Source organism: Haliotis rufescens, unplaced genomic scaffold (assembly GCF_023055435.1).
Source record: "Haliotis rufescens isolate VD_foot unplaced genomic scaffold, xgHalRufe1.0.p SCAF_6, whole genome shotgun sequence".
Classification (NCBI taxonomy): domain Eukaryota; kingdom Metazoa; phylum Mollusca; class Gastropoda; order Lepetellida; family Haliotidae; genus Haliotis; species Haliotis rufescens.
The window spans coordinates 33,458,414-33,479,585 of NW_025964334.1; the positions used below are offsets into that span (position 1 = coordinate 33,458,414).

At 40.6% G+C, this 21,172-nt stretch overlaps 2 long non-coding RNA genes across 2 annotated transcripts in view; both read left to right on the top strand.

Moving 5' to 3' along the window:
- The window catches only part of LOC125374894, a 41,472-nt gene extending 30,198 nt beyond the window's left edge, over positions 1-11,274 (top strand). Inside the window, exons 2-4 of the long non-coding RNA XR_007218789.1 lie at positions 6,426-6,749; positions 9,224-9,525; positions 10,694-11,274. This is a non-coding gene — a long non-coding RNA (uncharacterized LOC125374894). The remainder of the gene's footprint in view (positions 1-6,425; positions 6,750-9,223; positions 9,526-10,693) is intronic.
- Positions 11,275-13,041: 1,767 nt separating this feature from the next.
- LOC124116051 lies at positions 13,042-15,197 on the top strand. The gene is made up of 2 exons (XR_006858064.2): positions 13,042-13,091; positions 13,510-15,197. It is a non-coding gene; the product is annotated as an uncharacterized LOC124116051 (long non-coding RNA).
- Positions 15,198-21,172: the final 5,975 nt, after the last annotated feature.

Genomic DNA, 21,172 nt, shown 5'->3' on the forward strand with positions numbered 1-21,172 from the left:
TTGTTATATCCGCCAGTTCGTCATAAGCATGTTCGTTATAAACGTAGTTTACTAAGTGGAAAAATTTAATGAGAAACCCCGTTAACCTGAACAGTGTCCTTCATAGCGAAATCGTCCTGATTATTTAATTGTAATATATTGTATTTTTTTAATAGATGGGCGTTCCCAGAGGTAACCGACCGGGGACAGGGTTTCTGGATTAAAGGGAGAAATAATTGATTAATCCGAATTTGTGGATTAATCGAGTGATATTGTGTGCTTACGTATTTATGGTTTTAAGAGAAACAAGATCTTTACATATTTGGACTTATGTGGACGCCGATATCTTTTCCTATCACTAATCAATATTTACACTGGCGATCCATAGTAAAACACGGTAGAAAGCGACAGTTTTCATCAAATGCCATGGTAGTTCAAGAACCGTTCGCATTCTTCGAAAACATGTAATTTGCTGATATTCAGATAAGTCATACTCTGTCAATTTGTTGAACTGAAATGAAATCAACTTCCTTATGGTTTCCTGGGGTACTTTTTTTCAAGGTGGAAGGAAGTTAATACTGCACGTGCACCAATCACTTTCATGGACGCATTGATAACATTGCTTCAAAAAGGCCAAATAAAACAAATGCTTGAAATATCAAAGTGAAAAAGTCTTTCAACTTTTGTGTTTTATTATTGAATCAACCCATTAGGAGCACGTTGTGGGAGAAAAAAGAGATAGTTTCAGCTGACTATTCCTCAAATGGACAAAAAAATCAGACTTTCTTATTCCGTATTTGAAACACAATAGAAATCTTAAAGAAGGTCTGACATTATTTTTGAATATAATTTCTCTCGAAAAGTGGTTAGAAATCAACGTAAACATATTTTTAATTTGGCTTCATAATTCGGGAAAGTTGAATATATACTCATGTTCTTGCTTAAAACAGTGGTTTGGGGTGAAAAATAACCCTTGTGTGACGTTAAACAGTAGCATTAATCTATAAAAACAATACTTGCGCTTGAAGAAGTTAAACACATTGTTTCTTGGACATACGTGATGAAATGTTAACAAAATGTGTTGTGATTATAAACAAATAACAAAAATTGTCATGTAATCATCTGTCTTAAAACAGTGATCGAGAAAAAAATCTGAGGTGTAACGTTGCTTCTTACATTGTAATTATTAATGGTTGCTCGTCCATGCCATCATCATTGCATTCGATGCTCGTACTGAAGTAAGACATGCACTTTATGATTTGTCTTTTGCTTTTGATATTTGTTTGTTTGATTTCTAACGCTGCACTCAGCAAGAGTCCATCTATAAGACGACGGCCTGTAAATAATCGAGATTTGTTTGTTTGTTTGTTTGCTGTTAACGCCGCACTCAGCAATATACCAGCTATATGACGGCGGTGTCTAAATAATCAAGTTTAGGCCAGACAATCCATTCATTGACATCAAGAGCATCGATCCACGCAATCGGGATACGATGACAAGCATCAACCAAATCTGCGATCCTGACCACCCGATCCCGTTATTCGCCTCTTACGACAGGTATAGTCGCCTTTTATGACAAGCATCGATTGCTGAAGGTCTGTTCTCTTCCAAGATCTTCACGGGTCTTATACCCCGTCCTTTAAGTCACCTCGTACTACAAGCACATGTTGGGAACCAATTCTAACCTGGAATCTCCACGGAGCGCTGTGTTTGAAGTTGTCACATGTTGATACCGATGTGTTAGTAAATGGTCACTCGCTTACTAGAAGATCATGCTTTCTTCAAAGGAGGGGGCACGGGTGGCCCAGTCGTCTAAGGCGCCCCGATTCGCTGTGCAGAGTTGCGTCCCTTGGGCACGCCAGAAACCTATGATTGTGGGTTCGAATCCCGGTTCGCCCCGATTATGTTTCTAGGTTTGTCAGCACCATACCCGTGCTCGTGGGTTTCACCGAAGTGGTAAACGTCTTAGACCTGCATCACTTCGGGCTTTCCTCCCACATTAAGCTGACACGCCGTGATATAACTGGAATAATGTTAAAAGCGGCGTTAAACCCAACTCACTCACTCACTCTTCAAAGGACCCATGAAGAAAACATACCCTAGTATAGGTGAATTTTCTTTGGTTGTTGTTAAACGCCACACTTAGCAATATTCAAGCAACATGATAGCGGTTTCCTGTATAGGTGAGACCCGTTAAGATCCGGGGTAGAATAGGTCTTCAGCAACCCATGCTTGCCGTAAAAGGTGACTATGCTTGTCGTAAAAGGCGACTAACGGGATCGGGTGGTCAGGCTCGCTGACTTGGTTGATGTATGTCATCGATCCCAATTGCGTGGATCGATGCTCATGATTTCAATCACTGGATTGTCTGGTCCAGACTCGATTATTTACAGACCGCCGTCATATAGCTGGAATATTGCTGAGTGCCGCGTTCAACAACAAACCAACCAACCAACCTGTATAGATGAGGTGAAAACGTCGCGATTATTACTTATGTAGCGACTTTCATGCACATACTATACTGAATCTGAGCCGACCAGTTCTTATTTTATTGCCTTAATGCCAAGCGCCAGGCAGGGTAATCACATGAACCATCTTTTAACGTCTTTTGGACCGCCTCCGTGGTCTTGTGGTAGAGCGTCCGCCCGGAGAGCGGAAGGTCCAGGGTTCGATCCCGGGCCGCGTCATACAAAAAGACGTTAAAAGATTGTACTTGTTGTTACCCTGTCTGGCGCTCGGCATTAAGGGGCTAAAACAAGGACTGGTCGGCTCGGAGTCAGAATACTGTGTCTGAGTGGGGTATTCATGTTAAACTGCGGGATGGTATCTCAGTGAGCTAGCACTATAAATCGGCATCAGTCCGGACTAGTACAAGCAGCCACACACACACATACACGTGCATGCACGTCGCTATATAAGTGCAATAATCTTGGACGCGACGTTAAACCCAATTTCACCTCACCTCACCTTTAACGTCTTTTGGTATGACACGGGAACTGAACCCTCGATCTTCCGCTCTATCCACTACGCCACTAGGAGTTGAGCGAATGAATTGGTTGCAACACTGCTTTGAACAGTATGTCACTGCGTGTCAGCGTAATGTGGAAGGACAGTCACAAGCCTTAACGTTCAGGTCTAGGAACTGGTTTGCGGTAACGAACCATAGATCATAATCAGGTCGAATCTGGGATTCTGGGATCGAGTCTCTTACGGTTTCAATCCAAGCAACAACAACAATGATACTAGTAAGATACAACTCAAAAGAAGTTAAGGTCCAGCCGATTCTTTCACATCACTATAGTTAATCGGCCATGGCATGCAAGATTAACTACAGTAATAAGAAAGAATCGGGTGGTCCTAAACGTCTTTTGAGTAGTATATATTATTATTCTATACATTACTCAGCTGTGTCAGAAAGGGGCTATAATATGCAGTTACATAATTTTAATGTTAACAATCTCAGAAAGAAAAATGTACAAGATAAAGAAAGTAGTTTATGCCGTTATTGTAATGAAGGCTATGTTGAGGATGAGTTTCATGTACTTCTCATTTGTAAACATTATCAGTTTCTTAGAAAAAGATACCTCCCTATGATTTCAACTATGTACAAAGATGAACAACTGATGAGAAATTTGTTGAACTCCTGCAATGCAAATACAATATCATCTCTGTCAATATTCCTGAAGAAGATTTTTGAAATTAGACGTAAATATTTTATGTAAACTTATTATTACCTACACGTGACTGTACAATGTTAATACAAAAAACAAACACTACTGTACTATAGGTCATATGGCCTAAAATATTGAATAAACTTCTGTTCTGTTCTGTTCATAATATGCAGTGTCTGTTTAATGCCCCATAAAAAGCTGTCAAATACCACTGAGAAATTAACCCGTGATTATGTACACACGGTCAAAACGCTGGTTTCGGTACGTGCAGCGACACCATATCATGGGTGTAAATATATCGTGCGTGATGTGTTCCAAACAGTAGATACCTTCCCCCTACAGCTCCCCAGTCTGTTGTTCTGTATTGATCTTGTTCAATTGGGTATCAAGCAGGTTCCTCCCCCTTTTCTGAAAAATAGTTAGCGATCCGACGGAATTTGGTATCCAGTGCATGCAGAGTAGCCGTGATGGCGGCCCGCCATTGCACGTGTGGGCACACTGATTTCAGCTGTTTTGTTTTCGTGATTTAACCCCACCACCCACCCAGCCACCCCCCTCCCCCCCCCTACTAAATATCCTATTATTCGTTTTAGTTTCTGAATTTTTATTCAAGTATTCAACGTTTGAAATAAATCAAAAGTTCATAAAGCCAGAATGAGGCAAAGCTAGTAATATGTTAATTCAAACTTGGATAAAGAGATAAAGCCATCCATCATACTGCCCACAGATTATTCCAGGAACAATATTTGTGTGCAAAACATTTGGAACTATCATGCTAATTACCGTTACTAGTCTGTTCACTTGAAAATACATTGTGGTATATTTGTAAAACCATCTTGTGCAAATTACCCGTAGTCATGAATAATGCAACTCGGCCTCTATGCGGGATAAACAGAAGTAATAATTTAACTTGACCTTGTTGTTGACTTGAATATGTTCATAAATAATGTAGACTTGATATTGATTATTTTAGGAAAGAGGAAAGAGGACTATCAGGTGTGAATTCCCCAAAACTCGTTGTTATGTTAATCTACGTAGGGTTATGCTAACTGTAAATTAAGGCAATGTTTCCTTTTAAATAATTCACTTTCCCATACTGAATCTAACGGTATATTGAAATTCTGCGCAAGTGTATGACACATCGTCAGTATTATTGTTAGGGGTAGTATTATGATAACATTCAAGGAAGAAGAAAGAGTGAATAATTATATCTCAAACTAGAAAACGACATGATTTAATTTGATTTGACTATTAGCTACATGTAACTGCTCCTCGCTCTTTTATGTTGTGGCCCGGCGATTAAAAGACCATGTATTAAAATAAACGTTTAACGTTTCCGTTTAATTTCCTTTAAGAGGTCATCAGATTTTTTTTCAACGCTTTGATATATTCCACCAAATAATTGCAAATCCGGTTAGAAACTATTTATATATCCAAACTGCATCACGCTACACCGCTTTTCTGCAAAGACACAAAATGACAAGTAAAAAATAAAATACTTTTCTATTTCCAGGTTGACATTTGTCCGATGGAGTAAATTATATATTTTTAACGTTATGACAAGACAACACAACTGGGAAAGCGAAAATCAAATCATGAAGATAAAAAATAATCTAGACGATGAGTAAACGATTGAAACTGTTTTTTTTCAGATGTTAAAGATATTATTGCTGAAACCGAAACGACCAATTAAGGGTTGGCTCAGTGCGAGGGTAAATCGAAACGTTCATAGCCTCATAGATCTTGCTTTGAGTAATGTGGTTTCAACATGTGTTTGAAGGATACCATTGCTTAAAAGATATAACACCAGGTTACAGACTGATAACTGCATCTATTTTGGAGAATTTGACAGGGGAAAGAGAAACTGCAAAAATGGAGAAAACTAAAAAATGAGCTGTGTGTGCATGTCACCAAAGGAAAAACACGATGACATGAAAATCATGCTTGGGGATGACTTCCCTCCATATTCAACTGTTACGATATGGGATGCTGAATTTAAGCAAGGTCGTCCCAAAGATGCTACGTCTGAATGACGAGTCTGTCCACTGCTGACCATGGATGACCAACGTGTTACAATTCTATTGAGATCAGTTTGGGCACAGTCCATCTGATTTGTTTGTTTGTTTGTTGTTTAACGCCTCAATCGGCAATATTCCAGCTATATGAAGGCGGTCTGTAAATAAACAAGACTAGTACAAGCAGCCACACACAGACACACACACACACACACACACACACACACACACACACACACACACACAATGTGCATGCAATAATCTAGGACGCGGCGTTAAACCCCATTCCACCCCTGCCGTTGTGTTAGTGGAATAATGTTTGATGTAGCATGAAACAATACTCATTCACTTAAAAGAGACACGGGGAATGGCCTTCCAACAATTACATTCCAATAATGTGGTTACCGTATCCAGTTTATTTCATTTTGTTTGTTGTTTAACGCCGCACTCACCAATATTCCAGCCATATGATGGCGGTCTGTAAATAATCGGGTCTGGACCAGACTATCCAGTGATTGACATCATGAGCATCGATACACGCAATTGGAATCGATGAAATGTATCAACCAAGTCAGCGAGCCTGACCACCCGATCCCGTTAGTCGCCTTTTACGACAACCATAGTCGCCTTTTACGGTAAGTATGAGTTGCTGAAGACCTATTCTACCCGGGAATCTTCACGGGTCGAAAGCGATAAGCACTGACTCGTGAGTCCATGTATGAATTTGTGATTACAATCACTGCTTTGAACATCATTTCAGCTACATATTACAGAGTGGCAGTTTGACGTGGCGCAGGCTGTAGGCATTCTCAATTCTTAGCCATCGGGCACGGTATTCGCACTCACGGTCAGCAGATCCTGGCGAAAGAAAGGGGACTACTCTGCACGCCGTATTCCAGTGCTTTAGACGAAAGGGCAGCTGGTGGTCTCCGAATCTTGTATGGCATTAAATAGAACCGAAACTTGGGTATAAACTCGACCAAGGTCGAAGAGGGGATCTAATTGAAGAGACTGGCCTGCCTGAAAGTAGACATATCCCACGATTGTCAATTTAATGGGAGGAAATAGCGATTTATACGCTATGGTAAGTAGTTTTACAGTTGGGTGTAACAAGTCCTCCCAAATATTTCTCACAGAAATTGGATGTAGGTTTTATGTACCAGTTATACAGTTTTTTATATGATTTTTTAACGAAACATAAATAGACTGAACAAAATGAATACCGTTTTCTCCACAAAACCCCTTAGAATTTGTTAATAATGATGTTTTAAATAATAGCATTAAAAAAACTGGATGCTCAAGGGTGTGGTACGAGTAATCGTTATCAGGACTGTCTGTTGGGGGGGGGGGGGGGGGGGGGGGGGCACTTGAGGAATTTCCCAACACTGGATTCAGCACCCTCATGGTTCTCGTCATTCAGATCAGTCATTACTAAAATACATAGTCTATTCATGGCTCGAACCATGGACCGTATAATCTGAAGTAATGTATATATTTGAACCCACTTTGATAACTTGTTATGACCATTTAATAACTGGAGAAAGATAAAGATGAAAATGTTTGTAATTTTAATGTTATCAGTTGTTTTACTCAATGGCTACCGTAGTGTCGTACGTGTAACCCAAACAAGAAATACCCTTCGGTACGTTGGAGCGAGTGAGTCAGTGAGTTAATATTTGTTTGCTTTGTTGTTTGTTTGTTGTTTAACGCCGCACTCACCAATATTCCAGCTATATGAAGGCGGTCTGTAAAATAATCGAGTCTGGACCAGACAATCCAGTTATTAGTATCATGAGCATCGATCCACGCAATTGGGATACGATGACATGCATCAACGAAGTCAGCGAGCCTGACCACCCGATCCCGTTAGTCGCCTTTTACGACAAGCATAGTCGCCTTTTACGGCAAGTATGGGTTGCTGAAGACCTATTCTACCCCGGAATCTTCACGGGTCTGCAGTGACAGTAAGTGAACATCATAATTGACTATCTGCAACAATATGAGTGAGTGACTGAGTGAGTTGTGTTTAAGCCGCTTTTATCAATATTCCAGCTACATCACTGCGTGTCAGCTTAATGTGCAATACAATCGCATTATTCGGGTCAAGTCGGTCTTTTGCGTTACTTTCATAATACACTGTACCTCGGGCAGCAATGTGGTAGTGATATTGTATGATTTTACTGTCAACCGCGTATCAACCGATCCTTCCGTATAAAGATCGCAAAACATGGCGACCGACTCTAAGCAAAGCCTTTTTATAATGGACATCGATGTTTGATATCGAGCCAAACAAAAGCGTCACTGTGAAACCAGTCCAATGATAGTTGAGATTCCCTATGGGATTGAGGTGTGGTGAGCCGAGTGCCCGCTACACGCGACAGTGTTGGCCAATAGGATAGCCTTATGGTAAACGTTTTAGTTCATCAAACTCTATTCCCTGCATGGCTACAATGTGTGAATTTATCCATTGTGTCGCCGCCACCGTGGTCGAGTGGTAGAGCGTCTGCCCGGAGAGTGGAAGGTCCGGGGTTCGATCCTCTGTCGCGTCATACCAAAAAACGATTAAAGATGGTACATGTTGTTAGCTCGGCATTAAGGGGCTAAAACAAGGAATGTTTTTTTTTTTTTTGTTTAACGCCGCACTCAGCAATATTCGAGCTATATGACGGCGGTCTTTAAAATAATCGAGTCTGGACCAGACAATCCAGTGATTGACATCATGAGCATCGATCCACGTAATTGGGATCGATGACATGTATCAACTAAGTCGGCGAGCCTGACCACCCGATCCCGTTAGTCGCCTTTTACGACAGGCATAGTCGCCTTTTACGGCAAGTATGGGTTGCTGAAGACCTATTCTAACCCGGAATCTTCACAGGACATCAAACTACAAAATGGAAACGGTACCAACTATACCAGCGATTACTATCAGTACTAAGTACACTCACTATTTTAACTTTAATAACTATACTCATCATCCTAACTAGAGAACTATACTGACAAAAACTGACTATAATAAATGTAATAACAAAACTATTTTTTACTAACTATACTGTTCATACTACACTATACCAAAGATAACTATTCTGACTATAATAACTATACACACTGTACTAACGATGTTAACTACACTAACTAGACTGTTTATACTAACCATTCTGTCAATTACAAACGATTATTAACAATACCACTACCGCTAACGAGAATGGTAAGCGATAAGCTTTGTTTGTTGTTTAACGCCTCACTCAGCAATATTCTAGCTATATGACGGCGGTCTGTAAAATAATCGAGTCTGGACCAGACAATCCGGTGATTGACATCATGAACATCGATCCACGTAATTGGAATCGATGACATGTATCAACCAAGTCAGCGAACCTGACCACCCGATCCCGTTAGTCGCCTTTTACGACAACCATAGTCGCCTTTTACGGCAATTATGAGTTGCTGAAGACCTATTCTACCCGGGAATCTTCTCGGGTCGAAAGCGATAAGCACTAACTGGTGAGTCCATGTATGAATTTGTGATTAAAGTCACTGCTTTGAACATCATTTCAGCTACATATTACAGAGTGGCGCAGGCTGTAGGCATTCTCAATTCTTAGCCATCGGGCACGGAATTCGCACTCACGGTCAACAGATCCTGGCGCAGGAAAGGGGACTACTCTGCACGCCGTATTCCAGTGCTTTAGACGACAGGGCAGTTGGTGGTCTCCGAATCCTTAAATAGAACCGAAACTTGGGTATAAACTCGGCCAAGCTCAACGAGGGGATCTAATTGAAGAGACTGACCTGCCTGAAAGTAGACGTATCCCACGATTGTCAATTCAATGGGCGGAAATAGCGATTTGTACGCTATGGTAAGTAGTTTTACAGTAGGGTGTAACAAGTCCTCCCACATATTTCTTAGTAGGTCTTATGTACCAGTTATACAGTTTTTTATATGATTTTTAAACGAAATATAAATAGACTGAACAAAATGAATACCGTTTTCTCCACAAAACCCCTTAGAATTTGTTAATAATGATGTTTTAAATAATAGCATTAAAATAACTGGATGCTCAAGGGTGTGGTACGAGTAATCGTTATCAGGACTGTCTGTTGGGGGGGGGGGGGGGGGGGGGGGGGGCACTTGAGATGGATTCAGCACCCTCATGGTTCTCGTCATTCAGATCAGTCATCACTAAAATACATAGTCTATTCATGGCTCGAACCATGGACCGTATAATCTGAAGTAATGTATATATTTGAACCCACTTTGATAACTTGTTATGACCATTTAATAACTGGAGAAAGATAAAGATGAAAATGTTTGTAATTTTAATGTTATCAGTTGTTTTTACTCAATGGCTATCGTAGTGTCGTGCGTGTAACCCAAACAAGAAATACCCTTCGGTACGTTGGAGCGAGTCAGTGAGTAAATATTTGTTTGCTTTGTTGTTTGTTTGTTGTTTAACGCCGCACTCAGCAATACTCCAGCTATATGACGGCGGTCTGAAAATAATCGAGTCCGGACAGACAATCCAGTGATCGACTTCATGAGCATCGATCCACACAATTGGGATACGATGGAATGCATCAACCAAGTCAGCGAGCCTAACCACCCGATCCCGTTAGTCGCCTCTTACAGGCATAGTCGCCTTTTACGACAAGCGTGAGTTGCTGAAGACCTATTCTACCCCGGGTCGAGTGAGTAAATGAGTGAGTGAGTATGGTTGTAGCCGCTTTCAGCAATATCACGGTGTGGGACAACAGAAACATGTTTGTGGGAAATCGAAACCGGGTCTTCGGCGTGACGAGCAAACGCTTTAACAACTAGGCCAACCCACCGCCCCTTATTATGTCAGAACAAAATTAGTCAAAGCAGAACAATTTGGTTTAATAAAGGACGAGAAGGTTTTTTTAAATAGTTTGTAATTGCCATTGCTTTTAAACTGCTTCACAATTGAGATAATATATGAAACTGGTATAACCTTTACGTGTATTCATGGACAGAATTGTAACTTTTCATCATTTGTGTATTCGCAGAGCAATGGTCAAATACCAACACCAATCTCATGAAAATCCGATCTTTCCCCAGCACCACTAAAACTGTCTACGTGCAGATCTGATGACATCGCCATGGAGGGTCGCGTTGAGCGAATCCTGAGCGACCTTTGACCGCCCAGCTTAAATGAAGGATGCGAAGGGTCTTGAGCCAATCAGATGTCAGCTTTCAAAAAAGATACGGCTTCATGTGTTTACCACCTCCATTTGAAAATTTCTATTCATGTTTATGCAAACCCTCACATAACACAAATTCACCCTTGATAGTACACAACGCAAACGTTTTTTATGGTGTTCTGCAGTAAAAATGCAAATAATCCTTGGCTATTCAACGAATAAGTGGAGAATAATAAGCAAATATTTCCTATGTGGCGTATATCCATATCCAACCACTCACTGAAACCAAATGTGGCAAAAAAAAGACAATAGATAATATGTTTTAGTTTTGGTTTGTTGTTTAACGCCGCAATCAGCAATATTCCAGCTATATGACGGCGGTCTGTAAATAATCGAGTCTGGACCAGACAATCCAGTGATTAATATCATGAGCATCCATCCACGCAATTGGGATCGATGACATGCATCAACCAAGTCAGCGAGCCTGACCACCCGATCCCGTTAGTCGCCTTTTACGACAAGCATAGTCACCTTTTACGGCAGGCATGGGTTGAGATAATATGTACAATCCTCAAGCGAAACTAACTCTATTATGATTTATAAAGTTAAATAATCGCGTAACTTTAGAGAGTTAGTTTATGAATTTTAATTAACTAGGTCTGATTATTCTGACTCTTGGTATTTAGAGTGAGTGAATGATTTGGGTTTAACGCCGCTTTTAACAGTATTACAGTTATATCGCGGGTTGTCAGCTTAATTTGGGAGGAGAGCCCGAAGTGATGCAGGTCTCAGACGTTTACCACAACAGTGAAACCCACGAGCACGGGTATGCTGCTGACAAACCTAGAGACATAATCGGGGCGAACCGGGATTCGAACCCACAAGCATAGGTTTCTGGCGTGCCCAAGGGACGCAACTCTGCACAGCGAATCGCGGTGCCTTAGGCGACTGGGCCACCCGTGCCCCCTTTATGTATAGTGTATACAAGAAGATTACACATTGTTCGAAACTTTCTCAATTCCCCCGTTTATGTTTTCCGTGTTGAAATGTAGCGGCAATAACATTTCCGAGTCCCGCGATGGGATTCGAACCACGGACCTTATGATCAGAGGTCGGACGCCAAAGAGGTTAACGCCGTCAGAAAGCTGACAAGGTAAGGATGTCATCTATGGGACGACTCCACGTCCTGCTACAGGAATATCAAGCCATCGAGGTCGCTTTGTGTTGTAGTTATCAGCATGTCGAAATCAGTGTCTTAGACACAGGCGAATCACAATGGAATTTTTAAGAGTTTTCTAGAGTAGGAACTTACATTGACGATTGTACACCATGTACGCTGGCTATGTTTTTGTTTGTTTGTTTGTTGTTTAACGCCGCACTCAGCAATACTGTATGACGGCGGTCTGTTAATAATCGAGTCTGGACCAGACAATCCAGTGATTGACATAGTGAGCAGCATCACGATGACATGCATCAGCCAAGTTAGCGAGCCTGACCACCCGATCCCGTTAGTCGCCTCTTACGACAAGCATAGTCGTCTTTTACGGCAAGCATGGGTTGCTGAAGACCTATTCAGCGAAACATTATTACATGGTAATATACATCTTAGTGATAATAGTAATATTGTTAATATCTTTAAAAAAGTTCATATTTGATAGAATCAAATATGTTTTCACATTAATTGATGACATGATTTTAATAAACAAGTTAATCAAATGTTAAACATTCAATAAAAGCGATGTATATTGTTACACCTACTTAACTGTAAACAGTTTCATTTGTATACTAAACCGCAAAAGAAACGTCACCATGGATAGACATATGAGAAACCTTATTTGTCCAAACACTGTAAACATACTTTGAGACTGTTAAAAAGATGAAACTTTGCAAAACTGATCATCAAAGTTGAAATTAAAGTGTCAAACGTTCTTAAAGTGAAACACAACACTAGTCTCTGAGAAAATGGCATCACAAGTCAGTATCTGGTGTGTCAGTATTGATGACTGCCCTGCAACGTCGATACATGGACTTGAGCCCACACTCCTGAGAAACGCCTGATACAGTTCAGCTACAGTTGTCGGCCTTGGTCGGACGTCATTCAGCCGTCTTTGAATCTCACCCCACAGGTGCTCAATGGGACTGAGGGCATGCCATTGCAAGGTTCTTATGCCATTCTGCTGGAGGAAGTCTCTTGTTGCCCTCACGTTGTGGGCACGGGCGTTATCATGCTGCAACTCGTGGTTACGGCGACGTGCCAAATAAGGTATGGCGTGTGGTTTCAAGACTTGATCAATGGCATTAGTCCGGTAATTAAAGGTGTTTTTTTCACGAAGGTCAACAAAATTGACGGAAAAGGTTTATTTATGCATTTCAGTTCCTTGATAGGTCTTCTTTCAAGAAAAAAATAGTTTACCAAAATTTGACTTGGGGAAACACCCAAAATAGGTCAAATCCAATATGGCCGCCATCAAAACAAGCGAAAATGGAAAAAAGTCAAAAACATGGAATCGATCAAAATTTAAACATGGATGATGAGTCGGTTTATAATCAACTCGTAATCTCTTTATAATCTCTTGTATGAGATGTTTCACTTTGGACGTAAGAGTTACAATGTTAGGTTGTTGCCTGATTGTAGTTATGGATACCTTGTTCACATAGTGATTTACTAATTCCCATTTCAGCTGAGATGCAGTGTACAGTTGATCATCATTCAGTCCACTCCTTGACTTCATAATGAGATGCAAATTTTCCAAAGTAATCGCTTCATCACCATTCTCTTCCAAGTAATCAATGGCAATCTCAAATGCTGTCATCTTGGACATACTCTTCGGTCGACCAAGCTTCCGTTTCTTCGGTGGAGCTTCCCCATGTTCAATATAAGTTGTAGGTATACTGGTCCCTCTCCGAAAATTCTTATCACATGCATGGTGATAGATAGCTTCTTCAGCAGGTAGATCGTGTATTGGCACAACACGTGACTGTACCATCTTGGCCCAATCATCCTGCCTCTTGACACAGTATGCTGCAATAGTTTCCTGGAACTCAAGAGCCATCACACGGCTGAATTGAAGTACACTTCTATCTAGATGTTTGTATGCAGCATCCTGGTCAATATAAGTACCACATAGAAAACAGTGAGTTTTAAAATTGAAGGCTTTTACATATGATCGAAGAGTTTTCTGAGCTATATGTGATGCTCCACATTTTTTAGCTGCTTTGATTGCCTTTGGATTTATATGCTTACTTCGACACTGTTTGTGTACCAACAGGCTAGAGTTCTCATTGTATATGGTGTCTGGTGCATCTTATTTGCGCAGTCTGTTTGCATTGCCACAGCAGCCTTTTTCTGTCAACTTCACAGGTCCAGGTTGACCGGTTCCATACATAGCACACAAGTAGCCATCTGTGATCTACGTTCGACACCTTCAGATGAGAACAGTCAACTGCAAATAGTAACAGTTGCTAGAAATATGGTTGACATGTGTACAGATACAAATGAATACAGATTCAAAGATTTAAAGTGATAACTTATTTCTCTCATACAGGATGCATTTTTCATAAATAATTACTTTGTCCATTGTAGCAAATGATTTGTGCGCTAAATGTCTTGATTATCTTCAAAATCGACTTTTAATCAAAGTTCATACCATTTGAGAATAATAACTGCTCACCGGAGTTGGGATTATCTCCCTTCATTTGCCTTGAAACCAATGAGGATGTTAATGGCCCTGTTACAAATTTTATATTCATATTTGTTTATATTTTCATCAGTTATTCCCCTCTAGAGCCAATTAACTATATGTTTTTGAAGTTTTGAAGTTTAGTTATAAGAGAAAAATAGCTTATACACACCTTTATGTTCTTGAGGTCCATCTTCAAACCATCGTCGGCTCGTCCGCCATTTTGAAGAGGGGAAGACTTCATTTTTTCAATTGGTTTTTTTTTTTTTCAAACTTGATTATTTATGTGAACACAATAAACTGTATGATTTTATATGTAAAACACCAACATTATGATGAAACTTTATTTTCTGCAAGACTTACTTTTATTAACAAATTTATGCATTTTTTGTCATTTCGAGGCATTTATATTTAATTTTTATGAGAATTTTCCTTTCAAAATTGTGAAACATACACTCCTTTGCATTTACCAAGTCAAACTAATATAGAAAGTCTCATCATAAATGTTTTTACTGTTATTGGTTCCATGTTAATGTCTATCATGTCTATTGTTACCTTTGTTTTGGCGGCCATCTTGGATTTGACCTATTTTCGGATGGTTCCCCATGTCCGATTTTGGTAAACTATTTTTTTTTTTTAATGTATAGGTGTCAAGGCACCAAAATCCAGCAATAAACCTTTTCCGTCAATTTTGTTGAACCTGGGCCTTTTAATTACTGGACTACATGGGTCCTCGGTGTGGCCTGTGACAGTGGAGGTGTCTGCTCGTCAATCGTCGATGCACGATGTCCGCACTAATGTGTCGCTGGTGTATCTCCATGGTCTGTCCAGCAGTTTCCGCATCAGTAACAAAGCGATCTTGAAGATGCTGTCGCACAATCTGACGATCCTGTCGACGGGTAGTGACCCTTGGTCTTCCACTACGTGGTCGGTCATCTGTAGTGTTGGTGGTCAGGTACCGTTGCTGGAGACTGTATATGGTCCTTACGTGGACTTGAAATGCATTGGCTACTTGTCGGGCGGTTTGTCCAGCTTGCAGTCGTCCAAGGGATTGGCGTTGCTGATTTCTTGTCAATCTTGGCATGTGGTAGCAATTCAATAACGAATGAATGTTATCCGATCTGGATGGATATTTATAGGGCAAGAAATGGGGGAACTCACGTGCATCGGGTTACCATGGCCGTTGTCGTGATGCGTTTTGGCGATCGGTTTTATTGTCATCTGCTTTGGTTTGTTTTTTTATCATCAAAATTTTTTCCGGACAAGGTAATGTTAAATTTTAGAAACTTTGACAAAATTACCCAGATATTTAAATGACAACTTTAGTAACGCCGGTTCAACGAGACCTCGTGGGTCCGGACCACGTTAATACGGAAACCCGATAATCCGTGCGATTACTGTTGGGGACGCATACCTGTAACGAAGTGAAATTACTCCGTAATCATGATTAGTTAATCCTGAATTTTGGTAATCCGGACGATATGAACAGACACTTTATCGTCCAGATTAATGAGGCTTTACTGTAAACATTTCAAATTTAAATTAATTCGTTTCCGATTTCGAGCTGACTGTTATTTTCGTCACATTCGTTGACGAACACCCCAAAGCCTTGACGGGTTTTTTCCATTTGTGCTGCGAAGTACTCTTTCTGATTCATTTGTCGCATCAGGAAACTCTTTCCTTCCACATCAACGATTGTTCCTTTGTATTATCTGATCATATTCTAAAAAAAATCCCACATCGGTAAAGACAGCCAGGAAGACAAGGGCGAGCTATGAGTTAAAGTTAGACCGATCCCACCATGACTCAAACGAAAAGGCGGCACATGTCGAAAAACACTTCCGCTTAGTGTGGAAGCATCCCATTCATGAAATCACTGGTTTGCGTCTACGCGTGAATGTGACTGTCCCTTCTGATAGAAATAAAGGTACATCACTTGATTATCTGGTTTATCACTTGATTGTCTACGCGTGAATGTGAATGTCCCTGCTGATAGAAATAAAGGTACATCACTTGATTATCTGGTTTACCACTTGATTGCCTGGTCCACTATCACTGGATTGTCTCTCAAGACCCAGTGATTGACTGATTGTTTGTTGTTTAACGCCGCACTCAGCAATATTCCAGCTATATGACGGCGGTCTGTAAATAATCGAGTCTGGACCAGATCTATGCACATGATACAGCTATATGACGGCGGTCTGTAAATAATCGAGTCTGGACCAGACAATCCAGTGATTTACATCATGTGCATAGATCTGGTCCAGACTCGATTATTTACAGACCGCCGTCATATAGCTGGAATATTGCTGAGTGCGGCGTAAAACAACAAACCAAACTCTTACCTGTCAGATGTTCTCTAACAGCAATTGGGCAGACGAGAACATGGGAAAACTAAAAAATATGTGTTGAACATCGAGTAACATCATCATTCTCCCCTTTCCTATACAGCTGTAACAATTCCATCCAATAGGTGTTCAGCAACCAATGGTTGCGGTAAATTGCGACTATGCTTGTCGTGAGAGGCGACTAACGTATCCCAATTGCGTGGATCGATGCTCATGCTCTGGTCCGGATTATTTATATCATATATCATATATCACATGTCATATAGATAGCTGGAATATTGCTGAGTGTGGCGTTAAACAAACAAAAATAACAATCCATAATCGGGCATTCAGAAGACCCTTGGACGGCTACAGATGTTGGAAACCCACCTACCTTTCTATTTCTAAGTCATTTATATCATACTTATTGTCAAAACATTATGTGGGATCTGTGTACATCCCCAGTTGACCCGTGAAGATCCGCGATAGAATAGGTCTTCAGCAACCCATGTTTGTCGTAAAAGGCGACTAGCTTGTCGTAAGAGGCGACGTACGGGATCCGGTGGTCAGGCTTGCTGACTTGGTTGATGCATGTCATCGATCCCAATTGCCTGGATCGATTATCATAATATCAATCACTGGTTTGTCTGGTCCAGACTCGATTATTTACAGACCGCTGGAATATTGCTGAGCGCGGCGTTTAAACAACATCCCCAGTTACTATTTCATGTATCGATTTTGAACAGAATTCAATCATCAATTTGCAAAAAAGCAAACCCATTATAAATATTGATATAAATTTGAAATGAATTCTGGCTGTTTGATGTAACATAAATATTTTATTGAGAAAGTGTAACATTTGCCCCACCTTTCCATGTGCAAATGCCCTGTCGTATTTGTTATACCTTGGCGAAGTGGCCTTTGATGCCGATTAATTTCTTCTTCCTCTTCTTCATCTGACCCGAGAAGATCCGGGGTAGAATAGGTCTTAAGCAACCCATGCTTGCCGTAAAAGGCGACTAACGGCATCTGGAGGTCAGACTCGCTGACTTGGTTGCTACATGTCATCGATCCCAATTATTCACTGGATTGTCTGGTCAAGACTCGAGTATTTACAGACCGTCGTTATATAACTGGAATATTGCTGAGTGCGGCGTTAAACAACAAACCAACCATTAAATCTTCTTCATCTCATCCATGTCAAGCATATGCTCAAAACACATCTCACATTGGATTTCTTGTTATATTACTCAATATACATTCATGTATTTTTTGGTCTTGTTTCATTGTTGCTTAACATAGAAGATTTAAGACGGTGGCCTGAAAATTATCGAATGTAGACCAGAAAAAAACAATGATTGATATTGTGAGCAACGATCCACAGCGTCCGGTTACGATGACACCTATATACCAAGTCACCGAGCCTGACCACCAGGTCCATTATCCGCTTACGACAAGCATAGGTTGCTGTGGACCAATTAACCAGGAACCAGCACGGGGAGCGGAGGTACATGTATGAATATCCCAAACATTGGCGTTTTCAGATCAGTACAGAGATCCATTATCAGTAAAAGTATACATATTCATAACCTTCCCCAAATAAAAAATAAATAGATGTTAAGCAGCCGTTTCAAACAAAAGTCTTAAAGAATATTGATTTCTCATTGTTGCATGTTGATAGAGACCCGTGAAGATCCGGATTAGAATTGGACTTCAGCAACCTATTCTTGTGAGAGGCGACAAACGGGGATCGGGGCTTGGTTGATCCGTATCATCGTATCCCAAATGCGAAGATCGATGCTCATGGTGTTAACCACTGGATTACTGGTCCAAAAGTCGATTATTTAGAGACCATCGTCATATGGCGTGATTTTTTCTGAGTGCGGCGTTAAAGAACAAATAAACAAACAAACAAATAATGCTGATAGAAACCTTCATGTCCATTCAGCCAAGAAGGGTTATGTTGAAACCGCATTGCGTTCAGTTACACCCTGCGGCCTTGCAACAGAACATGTCCCAACACATGCTCGGAATTATTTCCTCAAACTGTCTGACGTGATGCGCCGAGGACAAAACACTCGGGTTATTGCAGTGCTGCTCGTCATCGTTCTGGCAGTAACGACGTTTGTATATAGTAAATGACTGAAACATGACGAAATATTTCCTCGTTAAAAAGGGTTTGTGTTCTGGTCTGGTCCACCGGGTTCCTAGGTGACCTAGTGACTCACTGTAACAGTGACCTACTGATACACTGACACACTGGTACGCTGAGTCACATAATCTTGGGGGAATCACCTACAGTTGACTCATCTTGCAATGCCTTTGAAACTGGCTCATGTTTATAATAATAAAAACGCTAAAAAAACAGGGATTAGAACTGTAATTGTAAGTCATTTGTGTGTTCACGTGACTGTGAAATCATTGACAATTATTATCTTTTTTTAAATTCTACTTGAAAGATTTACCTGTACTTTCCGGTGATTAAACAGGTTTTTTGGGAATTCGGAGGTAGGTATTACCGGGATGTGTCATAACGCTTAATGCTTTATGTAATAATGACGGTGGTTTAAGTCCCGATCGCGAGTTGGGTTATGAATAAATAGAATAAGTTACTGAGGTTTAAGCAAACGATGAAGCTACTGAAAAATAATTTCTTAAGAAATTGATCGCAGACATTGATCACAATGTTAGATATACAGATGTCATTGGCGCCGTGCCGTGTTTGTTATTGGTTTGAGAAAATTACATGGGGATGAAATATTTATGAAATAATTTTGAAAACATTTCTAACCTTAAATTATTACTCTTAACATGTATGACTATTTCCCCATACAGCATTTCTCTGCGGTGAAAGGTTTACACTTTCCATAAACCGGGTCTGCCTGTCGAGAGGGACGGGGACAGGCCTGCAGCATGGGAGAAACTTTGATCTAGTTTCCGAGTAGGGAGATATTAGCACATTTAGACAGTGTGAATAGTTGTCAGCCTAATGTGTCAGCCTACAGGGGTAAACATATAACCATTAAGGGGGTAACTTTCATAGAGAAGTATGGTTCATGGCTAAAAGTAACACACGCACTCACAACGTTGTGGACCCGTGAAGATCCGGGGTAGAATAGGTCTTCAGCAACCCATGCTTGCCGTAAAAGGTGACAAACGGGATCGGGTGGTCAGGCTCGCTGACTTGGTTCACGCAGGTCATCGACCCCAATTGCGTGGATCGATGCTTATGATATCAATCACTGGATTGTCTGGTCCAGACTCGATTATTTACAGACCGCCGTCATATAGCTGGAATATTGCTGAGTGCGGCTTAAAACAACCAACCAACCAACCAACCAAATCACAACGTTGTGGGTTTCAATGTTAACATTATCTGCATGTTTCCACAGATCTACTTCATCATAATATTACACCAATGTAGCTATTCCCATGAAAATATTATTTATAAACAATATTAATAAATTTACCACTATGGATATATTAATGTCAACAGTATCATGTATACCACTATGATTGTGTCAACTCAATAACCGATGTTCCTTGAAAACAATAACAAATGTTTCAGGAAGTCATTATTGTGAAAACACATTATTCGTCTTGTTTTCATGATATGTTTGTTTTCTACTTATATATTACATACATATTTAAACTGAATTGTGCCATATCCTTATTCCTGATTCTGAAGGTACCACATGCAAATTACAATTTGTTTTGTCTTGTGTGTTACAGATTTTACAAATGTGCGCTTTATGACATCAATAGGTAGGTATGCAACAAAAATTCTTTTCGCCTTGTTCATCCTCTGGATTAAAGTTATCTTGCTCAGTTCAGTTTTTGCATTCGCCCTGAAGCATCTCAAGAAGCTGGAGCGGACTCAATTCACCAATCTCTAGATGTCACTTGTGCCTGACGATGCGTTGCTCCAGTTCACGGTGGGTGTCGTGCGCCATGGAGGTACTGAGCCACCTTGTTTTGTTCTGTTTTCTCCAGTCGTTCAGGGTCTTGATGAAGACAAAGATGTTGGGATGCGCACTTCGACAGTTCTCTTAGGGTGAGCTTGCCATCCTTCCAGGTGGCTGTTGGTCCGCGGTCCGACGTTGTCATGGTGATTCTATATGCTAGAAAGGAATAGCGCTTTATCATCCACCCAGTTGGTAACTATGTAATCATTGAAGGGGGTGGTTTGGGAAAGATTTGGCGTTTCATCCAAGACAACGGCACAGATGTCTTGTTGATGGTTTGTTTGTTAATAATCGAGTCTGGACCAGACAATCCAGTGCTTAATATCATGAGCATCGATCCACGCAATTGGGATCGATGACATGCATCAACCA